Here is an 18,621-nt window from a genome sequence, read left to right on the forward strand (position 1 = left end):
CAGGTTCTTAACAAATTTCCTTCCCTTTTTGAGCCAGGCATTGGAAACTTTTCCGGGGCAAAGGTGCGGATCCACTTGGTCCCAGAGGCACGACCCATTCACCACAAGGCGTGAGCGGTACATCACATGATGAGGGAGAGAGTGGAAATAGAGCTGGACAGGCTGCAATGCGAGGGCATCATCTCCCCAGTGGAATTCAGCGAGTGGGCCAGCCCAATTGTTCCAGTACTCAAAAGTGATGGCACGGTCAGGATTTGTGACGATTATAAAGTAACTATTAATCGTTTCTCACTATAGGACCAATACCCGCTACCTAAGGCAGACGACCTATTTGCGACGCTGGCATGAGGCAAGACGTTCGCCAAGCTCGCTGTGACTTCGGCCTACATGACGCAGGAGCTGGACCATCAACAGCTCTGCGGGCTGCGCCACCATCGACAAGTTTGCAGGCTGCGCCATTTCCACCCCCGTGGTGGGCAATGGTAGCCGACTGATAGCATCCGCACAGTTCTCGGTGCCTGACCAGTGACGGATGGTATAGTTATACGCTGATAGCGTGAGTGCCCACCTTTGTATGGCGACTATGCGGGCCTGTTTCTCGGTAAAATGTTCCTGGTGGTGGTGGATGCTTTTTCAAAATGGATTGAATGTGAAATAATATCGGGAAGCACCGCCACCGCCACCATTGAAAGCCTAAGGGCCATGTTTGCTGCCCATGGCCTGCCTGACATACTGGTCAGTGACAATGGGCCATGTTTCACCAGTGCCAAACTTAAAGAATTCATGACTCACAATGGGATCAAACATGTCACCTCGGCCCCGTTTAAACCAGCCTCCAATGGGCAGGCAGAGCGGGCAGTACAATCAAACAGAGCCTTAAACGAGTCACAGAAGGCTGACTCCAAACCCGCCTATCCCGAGTACTGCTCAACTACCGCACGAGACCCCACTCGCTCACAGGGGTGCCCCCGGCTGAGTACCCATGAAAAGGATAATTAAAACCAGACTCTCGCTGGTTCACCTGAATCTGCATGATCAGGTAGAGAGCAGGCGGCAGCAACAAAATGTAAACGATGGTCACGCCACTGTGTAACGGGAAATTGACCTGAATGATCCTTTGTATGTGCTAAACTATGGACATGGTCCCAAGTGGATCGCGGGCACGGTGATAGCTAAAGAAGGAAGTAGGGTGTTTGTAGTCAAACTAGACAATGGACAAATTTGCAGAAAGCACCTGGACCAAACGAGGCTGCGGTTCACAGACTGCCCTGAACAACCCACAGCAAACATCACCTTTTTCGAGCCCACAACACATACGCAAAGGATCAACGACACCACCCCAGAACAGGAAATCGAACCCATCATGCCCAACAGCCCAGCAAGGCCAGGCTCACCCAGTAGCCCTGCAGGGCCAACAACACGCCAGTCCAGCGAGGGCACAGCCAACACACCAGAACAGACATTTGTACCGAGGCGGCCCAGCAAGGAAAGAAAGGCTCCCGACCGTCTCACCTTGTAAATAGTTTTTGTTATGTATTGATGTGTGTATCGTCGTCCTGCGTTCTGGTGGGGGGGGGGGGGGGGGGGGGAAGTGTGATGTTATGTATTGATGTGTGTATCGTCCTGGTACCTTAAATGTAATATAAGCACAATGGTACACCATAGAGGGCGCTGTGGTGCAAACCTGGAAGTACCTGCAACAGGCACTATAAAAGGCTGACCACCACACCTGAGAGGCACTCTGGAGCTGAACAATAAAGGACGAAGGTCACAGCAGTTAGATTAACACCAGACCGTGTGGAGTCAGTGATTTGTGTGCTACATACACCATAGTTTTCACTCTGACTTTGCGGGGGAGCGATGTTGTGTATCTGTTAAGCATGCACTCCCATGTTCCGCCACCAGGGAGTGCATCCCCTGAAGTCCCAAGGGATCCCAGCATCCCTTGGGAGCACTGTATATAAGCCGGCCCCAAAGGCCTGTTCCTCACTCTGGAGTGCCTTAATAAAGACTGAGGTCACTGTTACTTTAACCTCCCTGTGTGCAGTCTCATCTGTGTTTGGAACACAATAGAAAGTACATTAGGTGTGGTCCACGAGAGGACTGCCTACCGCGTCTTCTGGACGGTGTGCGGTGCCCTGCCTGTAAGTAGATGGGGCACGTCCGCAAGAAGTGCCCCGCCTCCAAGGCCGCTAAAACAGTCAAAGCGGCCAAGGCTGGTGCCGCCGCCACTCCTCCCCCTACTACTGTCCGCATGCCAGGAGTTGTAGGTGAGTGGGCATTGTCGGAGGCCTTTGTCTTCCCGGCCTCCAGCGGGGGAGGAGAGCGAGCGTCCACGTGGAAGGAAAGCGCGGAAGAAAACAAACAAACACCCTCCGGACAGTCCCCTCAGTGGGCCACACAGCCTAATCAACGCGCTCACCCTCCCACTATCGCCAGTGAGCGCGGTGCATCCCGAGCCCCTGACCGCACCCGCCTCTGCGGGGATTTTGCCACCCGTGGTCGGGCTCGGGCGCAGGCAAGATAATCGGAAGGAGGGAGCGGAGGCGGGAGTCCCGGCAGATATGGAGTGCTTCCTGCCTCCGCATTCCTCCAGTAAAAAAAAAAGAGGCACCACGCCAAGGTAGCAGAGGATGACCAAGGTCCCTCCGTGGAGGAGTTGGTGCCCAGCGCAAGTCCTGCATCCCCTACCAGCGCTCCCAATGCGCGCCAGAGGCTGGGGGAGTCTGTCCCTCAGGAGGGCAAAACATCCAAGGCTGCCCAGCGTGACCCTCCCTGGGATGGGGAAGAAGAACTGCCACTTGCGGGGCCGCGGAAAAAAAAAATGTCACCGCCGGGTCGAGCATCTCGGGGCCTGAGGCGGACGGGGCCGATGAGGCCGAGTCCAAGCCCGCCCAGCCAATTATTGACATCCCCCGGAATCTGCTCGACCTAGCCGAAAAGGAACTAGATTTTAATGCACTTCATGAACATCCAGCCGCTGGGCCGGGGGGTGGTAGCGGGGAGGGTGTGGAACCCCAATCGTCATCCCTGACATTGGAGCCGGGGGATTTGGAGGACCTGGAGCTGTTTTTCGGACCCTTCTCCCCATGCTCCCCGGTGCCTGGGACGGAGGGGACCCCCGTCCGCTGCCACTTCCCGGCCCGGCATCCCAGGGAGAGCCCAGGGAGGACGACTCTGCCGACGATCCTGGGGGTGGAATCGTGACAGAGATAGGGCCGGACTGTTTGCCGTACCCCGTGCGGTCAACAGACCGGCTGCTGGTGGCGACCTCCCAGAGGGGGACGGGGTCTCGGTGGAGGGCGCGGGAGAAGATCTGGAGTCCATCACCAGTGAGGTGGTGGATTTCCTCGTTCCCGCCACTGAGTCACCCATCATTCCTGCCAAGGAACTCCGGGACTTTTTGGCGCAATGCCAGGGTCGCTGCAATAGAGCCCATCTGGCCCTGGACAAACGGTCTGAGCTGGAGCTGCACATCAGGACCGTCCACGCCGCCGTCAAAACCATGGGCACGGACAGGACCCTATCAAAGCCAGAAACCCTCGAGCTGCGCCGGCTCAGAACGTTCCTCGCTGGGCTGCTGAGGTAGTGGAGGTCATCAAATTACTCCGCCGCCTCCCCACCGCCCCCTTCCCCCCCCCATTGTTGTTTAAGTTAGAGGTTGCACTATGCTCATGTCATTTAGATACCCATAGCCAGCCTCAACATCAACGGCAGCAGAGAGGCATGCTGTAGATTTAACAATTTTTTGCTCCTACAGGGAGGAGAAATATGCGATGTGCTTCCTGCAAGAAATCCACACCATTCCGGGAAACGAGGCCACATGGCTCCTGGAATGGCAAGGAGAGGTCCGCATGAGCCACCTCACTGCCATTTCTTGTGGGATCGCTATCTTGCTGGCCCCACATTTTCAGCCGGAGATTTTGGGGGTCGACGAGCCTGTGCCAGGCCGCTTGCTCCATGTCATGGTTCGCCTGGGGGACGTGCCGCTCCATTTAGTGAACATGTACGCCCCCCCAGCCCAGCCCGCAGCAAGTGCACTTCTTCGAAGAAGTGTCCACTTTTCTAGGCTCCGTCGACGTCAGCGACTGCATTGTCCTCAGGGGGTGGGGGATTTTAACTGCACACTCAAGGCGAGGGACCGCTCCGGTGCCCCGCAGAACATGACGGCGATGTTGAGGGACCTGGTTGGGTCATTTGACTTGATGGACGTCTGGTGAAATCTCCATCCCGACTCCAGCGCCTTTACTTGGGTGAGGCCTGGAAGCGGATGGTCCAGAATCGACTGCCTTTACGTGTCTTGGGCATATGTCTCCTGCGTTCTGGCAGCCTCCATACGGCCGACACCTGGTGTGGGCAGAGCTCGCTTCGCTCCGCACACAGGTGGGGTCCGTGTACTGGCACTTTAACAACCTGCTGCTGGAAAACGAACGGTTCCAGAATTCGTTCCGTTGCTTCTGGGCTGACTGGAGAAGGAAAAAGGGGGGGCTTTCCCTCCTTGAGGTTATGGTGGGACGTGGGCAAGGCTCATGTCCGTCTCTTCTGTCAAGAGTACGCGAAAGGGTCGACCAAGAGGCAGGAGGCCAGGGTGGGTCAAGTCGTTAAGGACCCGGCCCTGCAGATGGTGTACGAAGTGAAGAGGGCCACGCTGAAGGACCTGCAGCTTGTCGGCTCCCTTCTTCTACTCGCTTGAAAAAAGACGGGGGGTCCGTAAGCAGCTCTTGATGCTGCTGGCCGACGATGGATCCCTGGTCTCGGATCCGAAGGCATCAGTAACAGGGCCCGAGACTATTACGGGGCTCTGTTCTCTCCGGATCCGTCCAGCGAGGAACTGCGTAGAGTTTTGTGTGAGGACCTGCCAAAGGTCGGCCTGGAGGGCGCCGGTTATGTATGCATGCTTGTATTGTTATATGATGTCTGTAACACTGAATGCACCCTGTACACACTTTACCTGTACACCAGAGGGTGCTGCTGCTGGAGACCTAAGGGTTACCTGTACACCGCAGATAACCCAGTATAAAAAGGAGCTCACCTCTTGGTGTCCTCACTCGAGGAGCTGCAAATAAAGGACTACAGTCTTTACTACAGTTTGAGTACCACACCCTTGCCTCGTGGCATCATTAACAAGTTGCCTATATATATAATAACTGGCGACGAGGTCACAGCATGTCGAATCTCCGTAACTTTCAACAATTCACCGAAGATTGGGATGCTTTTGTGGAACGATTGGAACATTTCTTCAAACCCACGACCTGGATGGGGACACACCGCTATTCAACAAGCGCAGGGCCATCCTGCTTAGCAGTTGTGGGCCCACCATCCATTGTCTCGCCAGGGACTTGCCGGCCCCAGAGAAGACCACAACCAAGAGCTATGAGGAACTTGTAACACTAATACAAGAGGAGTGCTGCTACAAAGACTATACCTGCAAAGAGAAAGGGTACCTTCAGAGAATGTGCAGAAAAGCTTTACTCACCGTGTCACTGAAGAGTTGGCTGATCACCTGGGCTCCGACACAGATGAAGACGAAGCTGCTCAACCCCTGGAAGAAGAGTACAGAATTTATATCTGCTCCACCGAAAGTCCTCTGTGGAAGATGGAAGTAGACAGCGACGGAGTTCCAGTTTCAATGGAGATCGACACAGCGGCCGAGCCAGTCTTTGAATGGCCAGATGACCTTTGAAAAAATTTGGATCAATCCCGCCAACCGACCAAAACTGTCTCCTGTCCAAGCGAAGCTGCTCACCTACACCAAAGGTAAAATCCCAGTCGTTGGCAGCGTGAACGTCCAGGTCTCCAGGGCGGCGTGATGAACAAACTCCCCCTCTGGAGCGTTGCCGGCGATGGTCCAATGCTGCTGGGAAGAAGTTGGATGAAGCAGGTCCAAGTCGGTCAAAGTGGCGATGGCCTCCGGGTTCCAGCAATCGACATCCCATGCAGTCCCAAACATGGATCCATCACTGCACCTAGAGATCGCACCGTCCACCTTGACTGCACGGTGACAACTCCACAACACCTTGGCACAAACTCCAGAACCGAAAGTCCAAACTTCACCTCCCGGGCCAGGGCAGGACTCCAAGAGATGAATATAATTGAGAAAAGTGGATTCCTGACGTCCATGGCCGAACCTGAGGAGGAAAAGATCACACAGCCTACCTGGAGAAGAGCCAGGAGATGCCGGCCGTATCATGAGGAGGAGGAGAACCTACAATCAAAATGGCCACGACCAGACCACGAGGGACAGCGTTGGAGGAGCGACACGTGACACCGAGCGGCGAACTGGATTGGAAGGCCCCCTTGAAGGAGACCGGTAACCCAAAGGATTTAAAGGGACAGTTTCAATCGAAAGATGACAAGGACTTTAAAGTTAAAAATGCAGTTAATGGGTGCAGGTATGAAAATGTAACGAGGAATTGTGATGCCAGAGTAACTGATGAGAAAAATGAAATGAATGCTTGTGTAAGTAAGGTTAAGAACAAGCTTGTAATGTCTGATGATTATGATAGAAAGTTCAAAATGACTAATGTAACCACGTATGGAGAGACCATGATACAAGAAAGTGCTGTAAATGCTGTAATTAACAATATAAAGGTAAAGGTAGTTAATAATGTAGACTCGACCATGTATGATTGGAACCAATGTGTCATGTATACAGGTAGGAGACTGTTAAAGGACACCAGATTCTACAGGGACAATGTAAATGCTAGAGGAATCCCGCCGTGGGAGACCCCTAGATCCAGTGGGCTACCTGACCATGTAGCCTGGACTTTTGGGACAAATGTGATGCCCCAGGAAGGGCTCACACATACCCAGTGGAAGCAGACCCACTACAGGGACAGCGGTCAATGGGCAGCACAGCCACCACCACTGGCAACCTGCACCAGACCGGCTCAACACCCCCTGGCCACCAGGGCCAGCACCAGGAGCGAGAGGCCAGTACCCTCCAGCTTTCCTGGCGATCCCTGGGATGACCAGACTCATCCCAAATGGAGGACAAGGAGCCCACACATTCCACACCCCTTGCCCACCACCACACACTTACCCACACCAGAGTATGCACCCTACCCACTGCTGCACTGGCTACCCCACTGAGGAATCCCACAACAGTTGGCACCCACATGGTCTGTGTGTGAGGGGCGGGGGGGGGGGGGGAATATATGAGGCCAGCCTCAAGTACAGGGATCACATCTAGCACCCACACAACCCTCACCACAACCTCCTACAGCCCTCCCCAGGTCATGGCAATAAGGACTTGAAAAATGCTTAGGGGGGAGTGTTGTTATGTATGCATGCTTGTATTGTTATATGATGTCTGTAACACTGAATGTACCTTCACCCTGTACACACCTTACCTGTACACCAGCGGATGCTGCTGCTGGAGACCTAAAGGGTTACCTGCACACTGAGCTGCAAATAAAGGACTACAGTCTTTACAGTTTGAGTACCATACCCCTGCCTCGTGGAGTCATTAACAAAGTGCCTACATACATAATAGCGGCGAATATCTGGACGCTCCGCTAAGCCTGGCGGATCTGACCTGTGCCCTCAACTAGCTCTCGAAGGGAAAGTCCCCGGGGCTGGACGGGCTGACCGTGGAGTTCCACAGGGCGTTCTGGGACATCTGGAGGCGGGGGGGGGGGGGGATGGTGGGGTGACTACGTGCGGGTCCTGGGGGTAAGTCTGGCGACTGGGGAGATGCCCCTCTCTTGGCGCAGGCCAGTCTTCGTCCTGCTGCCTAAGAAGGGCAATCTCTGCCTGCTTAAGAACTGGCGCCTGGTCTCCTCCCTCAGCACGGATTACAACATTTTTGCCAGGGTGATGTCGGCTCGCCTTGGCGCCGTGCTGGACCACATGATCCACCCCGACCAGTTCTACACTGTCCCGTGCCGGACAATCCACAACAACATCCATCTGGTCCGGAACCTGGTCCACCATTCCCAGGAGGCTGGTCTGTCGGTCGCCTTCCTTTCCCTAGACCAGGAGAAGGCGTTCGACAGGGTGGATCATGATTATCTATTCGGAACTCTGCGTGCGTTCGGGTTCGGGACGCATTTTGTCACCCGGATCCGACTTTTGTACACAGCCGCGGAGTGTCCAATTAAGGTTAACGGTTCTTTGATGGCGCCCCTTCGCTTTGGGAGAGGGGTGCGCCAGGGATGCCCAATGTCTGGCCAGTTATATGCCTCATGCATGGAGCCTTTCCTGCGCCTCTTGCGGAAAAGGTTGACGGGACTGGCTCTGCAAGGGCTGGACGTGGAAGTCATCCTCTCTGCTTACGTCGATGACGTGCTCCTCATGGTCGAGGATCCCGTTGACCTGTGGCGGATGCGTGAGTGCCAGGAGATTTATTCAGCCGCATCCTCTGCCAGGATCAACTGGGAGAAATGTTCCGGACTCCTGGTGGGTCAGTGGCAGGTGGACTCCCTGCTGGAGGAGCTCAGGCCTTTTGTCTGGAGCACGACCCATCTCCTGTATCTGGGAGTCTACCTTAGCCCAGATGAGGAAGCCTGGCCGGCGAACTGGTAGGAGCTGGAGGCCAAAGTCACCGCTCGCCTAGGGCGCTGGACAGGACTGCTCCGAGTGCAGTCCTACAGGGGTTGAGCGCTAGTCATAAACCAGCTGGTGTCCGCTATGCTGTGGTACCGGCTGGTCACTTTGACCCCTCCTCCTACGTTTGTCACCAAGATACAGAAGAAGCTGGTAGACTTCTTCTGGAACCAATTGAAGCACTGGGTCTCTGCCGCGGTCTTGAGTCTCCCGCTTAGGGAGGGTGGTCAGGCGTTGGTGTGCGTCAGCACCCAGCTAGCGACTTTCCATCTTCAGACCCTGCAGAGCCTCCTCCTAGGTGGTGTATTTCTTCTGCCAGCAGTACAGCCTCAATTATGACACGCAGCTCCTGTTTGTGAGCCGGGGGGGGGGGGCGTCAGGACCTCCATGCGGGGGCTGCCTGTCTTTTACCAGGAACTCATCAGGGTCTGGAACAGAGTCTCCACCAAGCGCAGCTCTCCCCCGTCTGGAGTGGCGGCTGTCCTGCAGGAACCGCTACTCAAGAATGCGTACCTCCACGACCGCGTTTTTAGGTGGCAGGCGGACGAGAGGGCTGTGGCTGGCGAGGTGACCAGGGTCAGGGACCTGCTCGATGACTGAGGAGCAGGCTGGCTGGCGCCAGATGAGCGGGAACAGCGCCTAAACTAGGCCGACGTCCAGCGCGCGGACAATGCCATCGAATCGCTAAAAACAGCACTAGGCCCTGACTCCGTTAGGTGTGCCGAGGAGGCTCCAACACAGCGAGAGATCTTGTCCGAACTGACCCCCATCCAGACGGAATTCCTCACCGGCACCAAGCCCCGAAACGTCCCTTGGGAGCCGGCGCCTCACAACTTGAGCCTCCTCGGGAAAATCCCCTCCGTGCCTTTCAGTTCTGCGCGGAGGGTTTTCCTGTACGGGCTGCTCTTGCACACTCTCCACCTTGCCATCCGGACACGCCATGGCACACCATCTTGCCGTCCGGAGGAGGCGGGGATCCCCAATGTAGTGCACTCTGCATGGGAGTCCTCACTCTGTTTATTGGGGACTTGGCCTGGAGGGCGTTTGCAATTTCTGCGGTCTGGAAGAGTCAGCGTTCCATGTTTTTAATCGAATGTGAGAGGTTGCAGCCCCTGTTCCATTATTTGAAGGGGCTGCTCCTCAAATTCTGGTTGCACTTCAGTCCCGCACTCCTGATCTTTGGGCACCCTGCGCGGAGAGGAGTAGGCAGGTCGGAAAGCCTCCTCTTAGGACTGCTCCTGGGCACGGCCAAGGGGGCCATCAACCGGTCCAGGCAGAGGGCGGTCAAGGGGGTCGTTCAGCTCGACTATCTGCCTCTCTGCCGCGGTTACAGCCGAGCCAGGGTCTCCCTGGAGATGGAGCACGCAGTGTCCATCGGTACGCCCATGGCCTTCCGCGAGAGGTGGGCGCCGGAGGGACTAGAGTGCATCATCACCCCCAGCAACCAAATTAAAATTTGATCATTTAAATTTAAAGTTTAATTTGCCAGTTTTAGTGCCCCTCCCCCACCTTTTAGCCAGGGGGCACTTGTATAATTTCTGTTTTTTGTGCCCTTAAGACCCCCCCCAAAAAAATTGGCACTGGAAAGAAAATTATTTTGGAATGTGACCCCTCCTTGCAGGGGCATTTGTTTAAAGTGCACAACTAAAATAGTTGAACTGGTAATGTGTAGTGTGATTGCAAAACCTTTGCTAATAATCTAACTAGTTCTTAATAGCAATGTGTGATGAATTCTTAAGCAAAGAACACATGAAGCAAATACGTTACAATGGAGGAAGATTTCTATCTGGAGGCGACGTTGTTTCAGACCCTGATCAGTTCCTGGTTGAAGACAGCAGCTCCCACAAAGAGGCATGGATACCCCCCAGGTTTACAAACATGAGCTGGGTGTCCTAATTGAGGCCATGCAGCTGGTGGAAGAAATATGTTGCCCGCGCACACCAAAAAGGAGGATCCTCGACGTACAGGTATCTCTGCAGGGTCTGAAGACGGAAAGTCACAGCCTGGGTATGAAGGCACACCAACGCCTGACTGCCCTCCCTAAGCAGGAGACTCAGAACCGCAGCAGATACACAAAGCTTCCTTTTGTCCCAGATGAGCTTCTTCTGGATCTTAGTGACAAATGCAGGTGGAGGGATCAAAGTGACCAGTACCACAGCATAGCAGCCACCAGTTGATTTATGATCAGTGTCATGTATGTAACCACAATGATCAGGTAAGGAGTGTATTACTGTATACACTCAACCTAGATGCACACCTTGACCACAAGGGGTGAGCTTGTAGGAGACACTCCTTACCTGATCACTCAGGTATAAAAAGGGAGGTCCCATGCAGGGTCACTGTCTTTGGAGTCCTGTGAATAAAAAGTTCAGGTCACAGAGTGACCTTGTCTCCAGAAGGTGCCTTGTGTGGTTTCATGCTGTAGAGTAAAGGACTTTGCATTGGCAACGAGAAACGGGAATTCACGACCCACGAGAATGGCCATCGGTAGCACAGAGGAACGGTACTGTGTTGGGGAAGACTGGGACGATTTTGTCGAGAGGCTTCAGCAAAGCTTCGTTACGAAAGAATGGCTGGGGGATGCAGCGGCCGACAAGCGAAGGGCTCATCTCTTGACCAGCTGCGGACCAAAGACTTACGCGCTCATGAAGGACTTACTAACACTTGAAAAGCCAGCGGACAAAACCTTTGAAGAGCTTAGCAAATTGATCGGGGAACACCTCGACACAGATTCTACACCCACCGACGTCATGAAGGACAGAGCATACCAGACCTCCGGCGTTTGGCCAGCCTCTAAGTTCACAGGCACCTGCAGGGGGGAGATGCTAAGGGACTTCTTTATCGAGGGCATCGGTCATGCAGGAACTTTCCGCAAATTAATTGAGACCAAAGATTTGACCTTGGAAGCGGCGGCGTTGATGGCTCAAACTTTCATGGCGGGGGAGGAAGAGACAAAAATAATGTACACGCGCAATTCTGCCTCTAACGCGCCGATGGATCAGGGAGTCAACATCATTAATGCGACTCAGAGCCCCGCAGGCAGGCAGGGGCAGTCCGAAGCAATAGACCCCAGAGCAGGACTTCAACAGAGACAATGGCAGGCTGAACGGACATTCATGCCATCACAGTGGATAATGCGGCCCGGGATGGGGCCATTGACACCCACTAATAGGGTATTTCAGAGCAGTCAAAGGGACAGTCAGCGTGGAATGCCTGGCCACAGCCCTGTTGTTCCCAACAATGGAATCTTTAACTCATGCTGGAGGTGTGGGGGAAAACACTCAGCTAGATCTTGCAGATTTCAACAGTTTGTCTGCAGGAACTGCAATCTCAGTGGCCACTTAGCTCGAATGTGCAGGAAGTCTGCAACCAGACTAATATGAGGCGGATGGTCCAAAAGGGGGTTCTTTGAGGCAGGATGACCTCTGGGGCAAATCAATGGACGCCGAGGTTCAGCGGATCCATGTGGCAAATATTCACAGTTCATACACCAAAACGCCACCAATGATGAGGGTTTTATTAAATGGTATCCCTGTACACATGGAGCTGGACACTGGGGCCAGCCAGTCACTCATGGGCATTCAGCAATTCGAGAAGCTATGACCACTTAAAGCCAGTAGACCCAAATTAGCATGTGTTGACACACAATTACGGACTTGCATGAAAGAAATCATTCCGGTGCTAGGCAGTGCAATTTTGGCTGTCACACACAATGGGTTAGTGCATCGGCTGCCGCTCTGGATTGTCCCGGGCAATGGTCCCGCACTGTTGGGGAGGAACTGGTTAGCTGAGATGAACTGGAAATGGGGGGATGTTCACGCAATGTCATCTGTGGAGCGAAATTCGTGCTCAAGTCCTACAACAATTCGATTCACTATTCCAACCTGGCGTCGGGACTTTCAAAGGCACTAAAGTAAGTGATACACATCACCCCAGACTCCAGGCCAGTGCACCACAAAGCCAGAGCGGTGCCGTATGTGATGCGGGAAAAGATCGAGAACGAACTGGACCGGCTGTTGGAGAGGGCATCATCTCGCCTGTCGAATTCAGTGACTGGACGAGCCCCATCGTTCCCATACTAAAAGCGGATGGCTCCGTCAGGATCTGTGGCGACTACAAGGCCACCATCAATCGGGTGTCCCTACAAGATCAATACCCGCTCCCGAGAGCGGAGAACCTTTTCGCCACACTGGCAGGCGGCAAGGTGTTCACCAAGTTGGACCTCACTTCAGCCTATATGACCCAGGAACTGGCCGATGAATCCAAACTACTGACCACCATCACCACACACAAGGGACTGTTAGTTTATAACAGGTGCCGGTTTGGCATTCGATCAGCGGCCACGATTTTTCAACGGAACATGGAAAGCCTGCTTAAATCCATTCCTGGAATGATAGTATTCCAGGACGACATCCCCATCATGGGTCGAGACACTGAGGAACACCTCCACAACCTGGAGGTGGTGCTACGCCAACTGGACCGGGTAGGCCTGTGACTCAAGAAGTCTAAATGTGTGTTCTTAGCTCCTGAGATTGAGTTTCTGGGCAGGAGGGTTGCTGCAGATGGGATTCGGCCCACCGAATCCAAAACAAAGGCGATTCGACGAGCACCCAGGCCCTGCAACACATCGGAGTTGCGTTCATTCCTGGGACTGTTGAACTATTTCGGGAACTTTCTGCCGAACTTGAGCACGTTTTGGAGCAGGTACATGTGCTTCTGCGTAAGAGTTGCGATTAGTTTTGGGGGGGACTGTCAGGAACGGGCTTTTGATCGGGCGCGAAACCGACTTTGTTCAAACAAGTTGTTGACCCTGTATGACCCCTGTAAAAACTTGATTCTGACATGTGATGCATCGTCCTATGGGGTTGGGTGCGTGTTGCAGCAGGGCAATGCTGAGGGTCAACGACAACCTGTGGCTTATGCTTCCAGGTCGCGCTCTCAAGCAGAACGGGGATATGGGATGGTCGAGAAGGAAGCGCTTGCATGTGTCTATGGTGTAAAAAAAAATGCATCAGTATCTATTTGGTCGGAAGTTTGAATTAGAGATGGACCACAAGCCATTAACATTCCTGTTGTCAGACAGCAAGGCTGTCAATGCCAACGCATCAGCTCGCATACAGCGATGGGCTCTCATGCTGGCTGCTTATGACTACTCCATCCGGCACTAGCCCGGCACTGAAAATTGCGCTGACGCACTCAGCAGGCTTCCACTGGCCACCACTGAGGGGGCAGCGGAGCAAAGCGCCGAGATGGTCTTGGCTGTCGATGCCTTTGACAGCGCAGGCTCCCCCATCACAGCCCGCCAGATCAAAATCTGGACAAACAGAGATCCCCCTCCTATCCCTGATTAAGAAATGTGTCCTGACTGGGGATTGGGCGCCCGCACACGGAGTATGCCCTGAGGAGGTCAGACCGTTACACAGACGGATGGATGAGCTCTCCATCCAAGCCGACTGCCTACTATGGGGCAGCTGGGTAGTTATGCCCCAGAAGGGCAGGGAGGCCTTCATCAGGGAACTCCACAGCGAGTACCCAGGCATTGTGCTGATGAAGGCCATTGCCCGGTCACACGTTTGGTGGCCTGGAATTGATTCGGACCTGGAACAGTGTTCACAGGTGCACGACATGTGCCCAGCTGTGTAATGGCCCCAGGGAGGCCCCGCTCAGCCTGTGGCCCTGGTCCACCAGGCCATGGTCACGCATTCATGTTGACTACGCGGGCTCGTTCATGGGTAAGATGTTCCTTATTGTGGTAGATGCTTACTCGAAATGGATCGAGTGCATCATTCTGAATTCATGCACGTCATCCACCACCGTGGAAAGCCTACGTGCGATCTTTGCAACCCATGGCTTGCCGGACATCCTGATTAGTGATAATGGCCCATGTTTCACAAGCTACGAATTCTGAGAGTTTATGTCAGCCAATGGCATCAAGCACATCAGGACTGCGCCATTCAAGCCGGCCTCCAATGGCCAGGCGGAACGTGTGGTCCAAATTATCAAGCAAGGCATGCTCAGGATTCAAGGGCCCTCCCTACAATGCCACCTATCGCGCCTCCTGCTGGCCTATAGATCCCGACCGCACTTGCTCACAGGGGTCCCACCCACAGAGCTATTAATGAAACAGACACTCAAAACTCGGTTGTTCTTCATTCATCCAGTCCTGACCGACATAGTTGAGGGCGAGCGCAAATCACAAAACGAGTACCATGACCATAATGAGAGGGGGAGATGTATCGAAATAAATGATCCTGTATTCATCCTCAATCACGCTATGGGGCTCAAATGGCTTGAGGGCACTGTAATTGACAAAGAGGAGACTAGAGTCATCGTGGTAAAACTCAACAATGGTTAGATATGCCGCAAGCATCTGGACCAAGTAAAAAAAATAAGGTTCAGCATCGACACGGAGGTACTTGAAGAAGACCATGAGATGGAGTTCACAACACTGCCAGTGAACGAGCAACAAGAGCAATCAGAAGAATGCACAGTCCCTGCGGTCAGCCCGGACAGGCCGGAATCATCACAGGTGACACTCACGTCAACCAGAGCCCCATCTGTGGCACTCCACGAGGGAGCGTAGACCACCTGAAAGACTAAAGCTATGATTACAATAAGACTTTGTGGGGGAGGTGATGTCATGTATGTAACCACAATGTAACACCACTGTATTACTGTATACACTCAACCTAGATGCACACCTTGACCACAAGGGGTGAACTTGTGGGAGACACTCCTTACCTGATCACTCAGGTATAAAAAGGGAGGTCACACACAGGGTCACTGTCTTTGGAGTCCTGTGAATAAAGAGTTCAGGTCACAGAGTGACCTTGTCCCCAGAAGATGCCTCGTGTGGTTTCATGCTGTAGAATAAGGACTTTACAATCAGCACTCTGAGCATTCCTGTCCAGCATTCTAGGCGAGCGGCGACTTTGGCCTCCAGCTCTTGCCAGATCGCCGGTCAGGCTTCCTTTGCGGGGCTAAGGCAGACACCCAGGTAGAGGAGATGAATTGTGCTCCAGGAAAAAGCCCTGAGCTCCTCCAGCAAGATGTCACCCCGCCACTGACCCACCAGGAGTCCAGAACATTTCTCCCAATCATCCTGGCGGAGGATGCAGCAGAATACACCTGCTGGCACTCACGCCTCCTCCGCAAATCAACGGGATCATGACCGTGAGGAGCACATAGTCAGCATTAGCCGAGTGGACGATCTCCACATCTGGCCTTTGCAGAGCCTGTCCCATCAACCTGTTCTGCAAGATTCTACACAGATGGCATATAACATGGGACATGGGACATCCCTAACGCACCCCTCTCCCGAAGCGAAGGGGCACGGTCAAAGACCCGTTAACTTCAATCAGACACTCTGCGGTAATGTACAGAAGTCGAATCCATGTGACGAAATGCAGCCTGAACCCGAATGTGCGCAGAGTCCTGAAGAGGCATTCGTGATCCACCCCGTCGACCGTCTTCCCCTGGTCTTGGGAAAGGAAGGTGACCGACAGACCAGTCCTCTGGGAATGGTGGACTAGGTCCTGGACCAGATGGATGTTGTCGTGGATAGTCCAGCTTGGAACTGTCTAGGATTGGTTGGGATGAATCATGTGGACCAGCACAGTGCCAAGGCGAGCCGACATGGCCCTGGCAAATATCTTGTAATCCAGTGCAAAGGAGAGAGAGACCAGGCGCCAGTTCTTGAGTAGGCGGAGATCGCCCTTCTTAGGCAGCAGGCCAATGACCACCAAGAGAGAGGCATCTCGCTGATCGCCAGACTTTCCCCCAGGACCCGCACATAGTTGTCCCCAGGATGTCCCAGCCCGCCCTGTGAAACTCGACGGTCAGCCTGTCCAGCCCCGGAGACTTGCCCCGAGAACAGGCTGAGGACGCCAGTCAGCTCCTCCAAGCTCAGCGGAGCATCCAGCTGTTCGGCGTGCTCCGGGCCGACCTTTGGTAGGTCCTCCCACAAAACTCTGTGCATATCCTCGCTGGACGGATCCGGAGAGAACAGAGCCTCATAGTAGGCCCGGGCCTCAGCAATGATGCCCTCCGGATCTGAGTTTAGAGATCCCTCGTCAGCCAGCAGCCCCAAGAGCTGTTGACGGACACCTTGTCTTTTTTTTCCAGTGAGTAGAAGAAGGGGGAGCCGTGGTCCGTGTCCTGGAGGAACTGAGGATAGTTTTCTCCCTGGCTTCACCATACAGGCCTGAGGCGGAGGGGGACATTGAACCGCTGCCGCTGCCTGACCCTGGAGGAACCTGATCCGCGACCTCACGAACGCGTCTCGGGACCAGACAAGCTGCAGGTCCTTCAACGCGCACTTCTCTTTGTACACCTTCCGCAGGGCTGGGTCCGCTACGACTTGACCGAGATGAGACTCCAGGTCAAGCACCTCCCATCATAGCCTCAAAGAGGGGAAGCCCCCCTCTGCTACCTTCTCCAGTTAGCCCAGAACCGACGGAACATTTCCCAGAACCGGTCGTCCTCCAGCAGCAGGTCCTCCAGCACCATCTCCAGTTCCTCCAACAAACCCGGCACCATTGGCCTCGCCCGCCTCAGCCCACAGGATGCCCGACTCGGCGACATGGGATGGTTGTGGTGGAGCAGTGGATGGATCAGTGCCCAACCCCCCCCCCCCCCCCCCCCCGACCATGGGCAAGGCTTCCTTCCCACCCACTGGTTGGCAGGGCCGGACAGAAGTATCTGTCTTCTCTTTCCCGGGCCCAAGCAGCTTGTAAATTGCCCGCAAGAGCATGTGTATGGTCGTCGGCTCAGGCATGTGATCCCTTGCGCTCACGGTCACCAGTGCGGGGTCAGGGACGAGCGTATGGGGCCGATCAGGTTATCCAAGGGACTCGCCCTGCAATGTTTTTTCTTTTGACACGCTTTCCTTCCGCACGGATGCTCTCCCTCCCACCCCTGCCGGAGGTGGTATTGGTCCTGTAGCGAGAAACGATTAATAGTTACTTTATAATCGCCGCAAATCCTGACCGCGCCATCACTTTTGAGTACTGGAACAATCGGGCTGGCCCACTCGCTGAATTCCACTGGGGAGATGATGCCCTCACGTTGCAGCCTGTCCAGCTCGATTTCCACTCTCTCCCTCATCATGTGAGGTACCGCTCACGCCTTGTGGTGAATGGGTTGTGCCTCTGGGACCAAGTGGATCCGTACTTTCGCCCCGGAAAAGTTTCCAATGCCTGGCTCAAAAAGGCAAGGAAATTTGTTAAGAATCTGGGTACATGAGGCCTCATCGACATGTGATAGCGCTTGGATGTCATCCCAGTTCCAGTGGATTTTGCCCAACCAGCTCCTTCCAAGCAGTGTGGGGCCATCGCCCGGGACAATCTAGAGCGGCAGTTCGTGCACTATGCATTCGTAGGTGACCTTGACCATGGCGCTGCCCAGGACAGTGATAAGCTCTTTGGTGTACGTTCTCAGTTTCATGTGGATAGGGTTCAGGGCTGGTCTGAATGCCTTGTTGGACCACAGTCTCTCAAACATCTTTTTACTCATGACGGATTGGCTAGTGCCAGTGTCCAGTTCCATGGCTATGGGTAAGCCATTCAATGTTACATTTAGCATTATAAGTGGATATTTCGTTGAAAATGTGTGCACCCCATGTACTTCAGCATCTGCCTCCTTTCTCTGAAGCTCGAAATTGCTTTGTTCCACCATGGACCGATCTTCCTCTGCCACATGGTGGTTAGCAGGTTTTGCAGAGCTTGCAGCTCGTTGGAGGTGCCCCATTGTTCCACAGCTCTTGCAAACATACGCTTTGAAGCGGCTTGAATAGGCTGAATGCAAGCCTTACAATGCCAACAAGGTGTGAATTGCCTTGCATTCATCCTTTGTTGGGGACTCAGCCATCTGGGTCTCCTGAGGCCTGCTGGCAGTTGCAGATTCATGGGTTCTGCCCTGTACATTTCTGCTCGGAAACAGAGTTCCAGTTAATATTGTTAGCACTTGTGTGCTGAGAGATTTGTTTGGTGTTATCACTGGTGGACATAAACGCCTGTGTTATCGCAATGGCCTTGCTCCAAGTAGCCATCAAACTCACATTATCCTGCAAGTCGC

This window comes from Pristiophorus japonicus, chromosome 8 (genome assembly GCF_044704955.1).
Source record: "Pristiophorus japonicus isolate sPriJap1 chromosome 8, sPriJap1.hap1, whole genome shotgun sequence".
Lineage (NCBI taxonomy): Eukaryota > Metazoa > Chordata > Chondrichthyes > Pristiophoridae > Pristiophorus > Pristiophorus japonicus.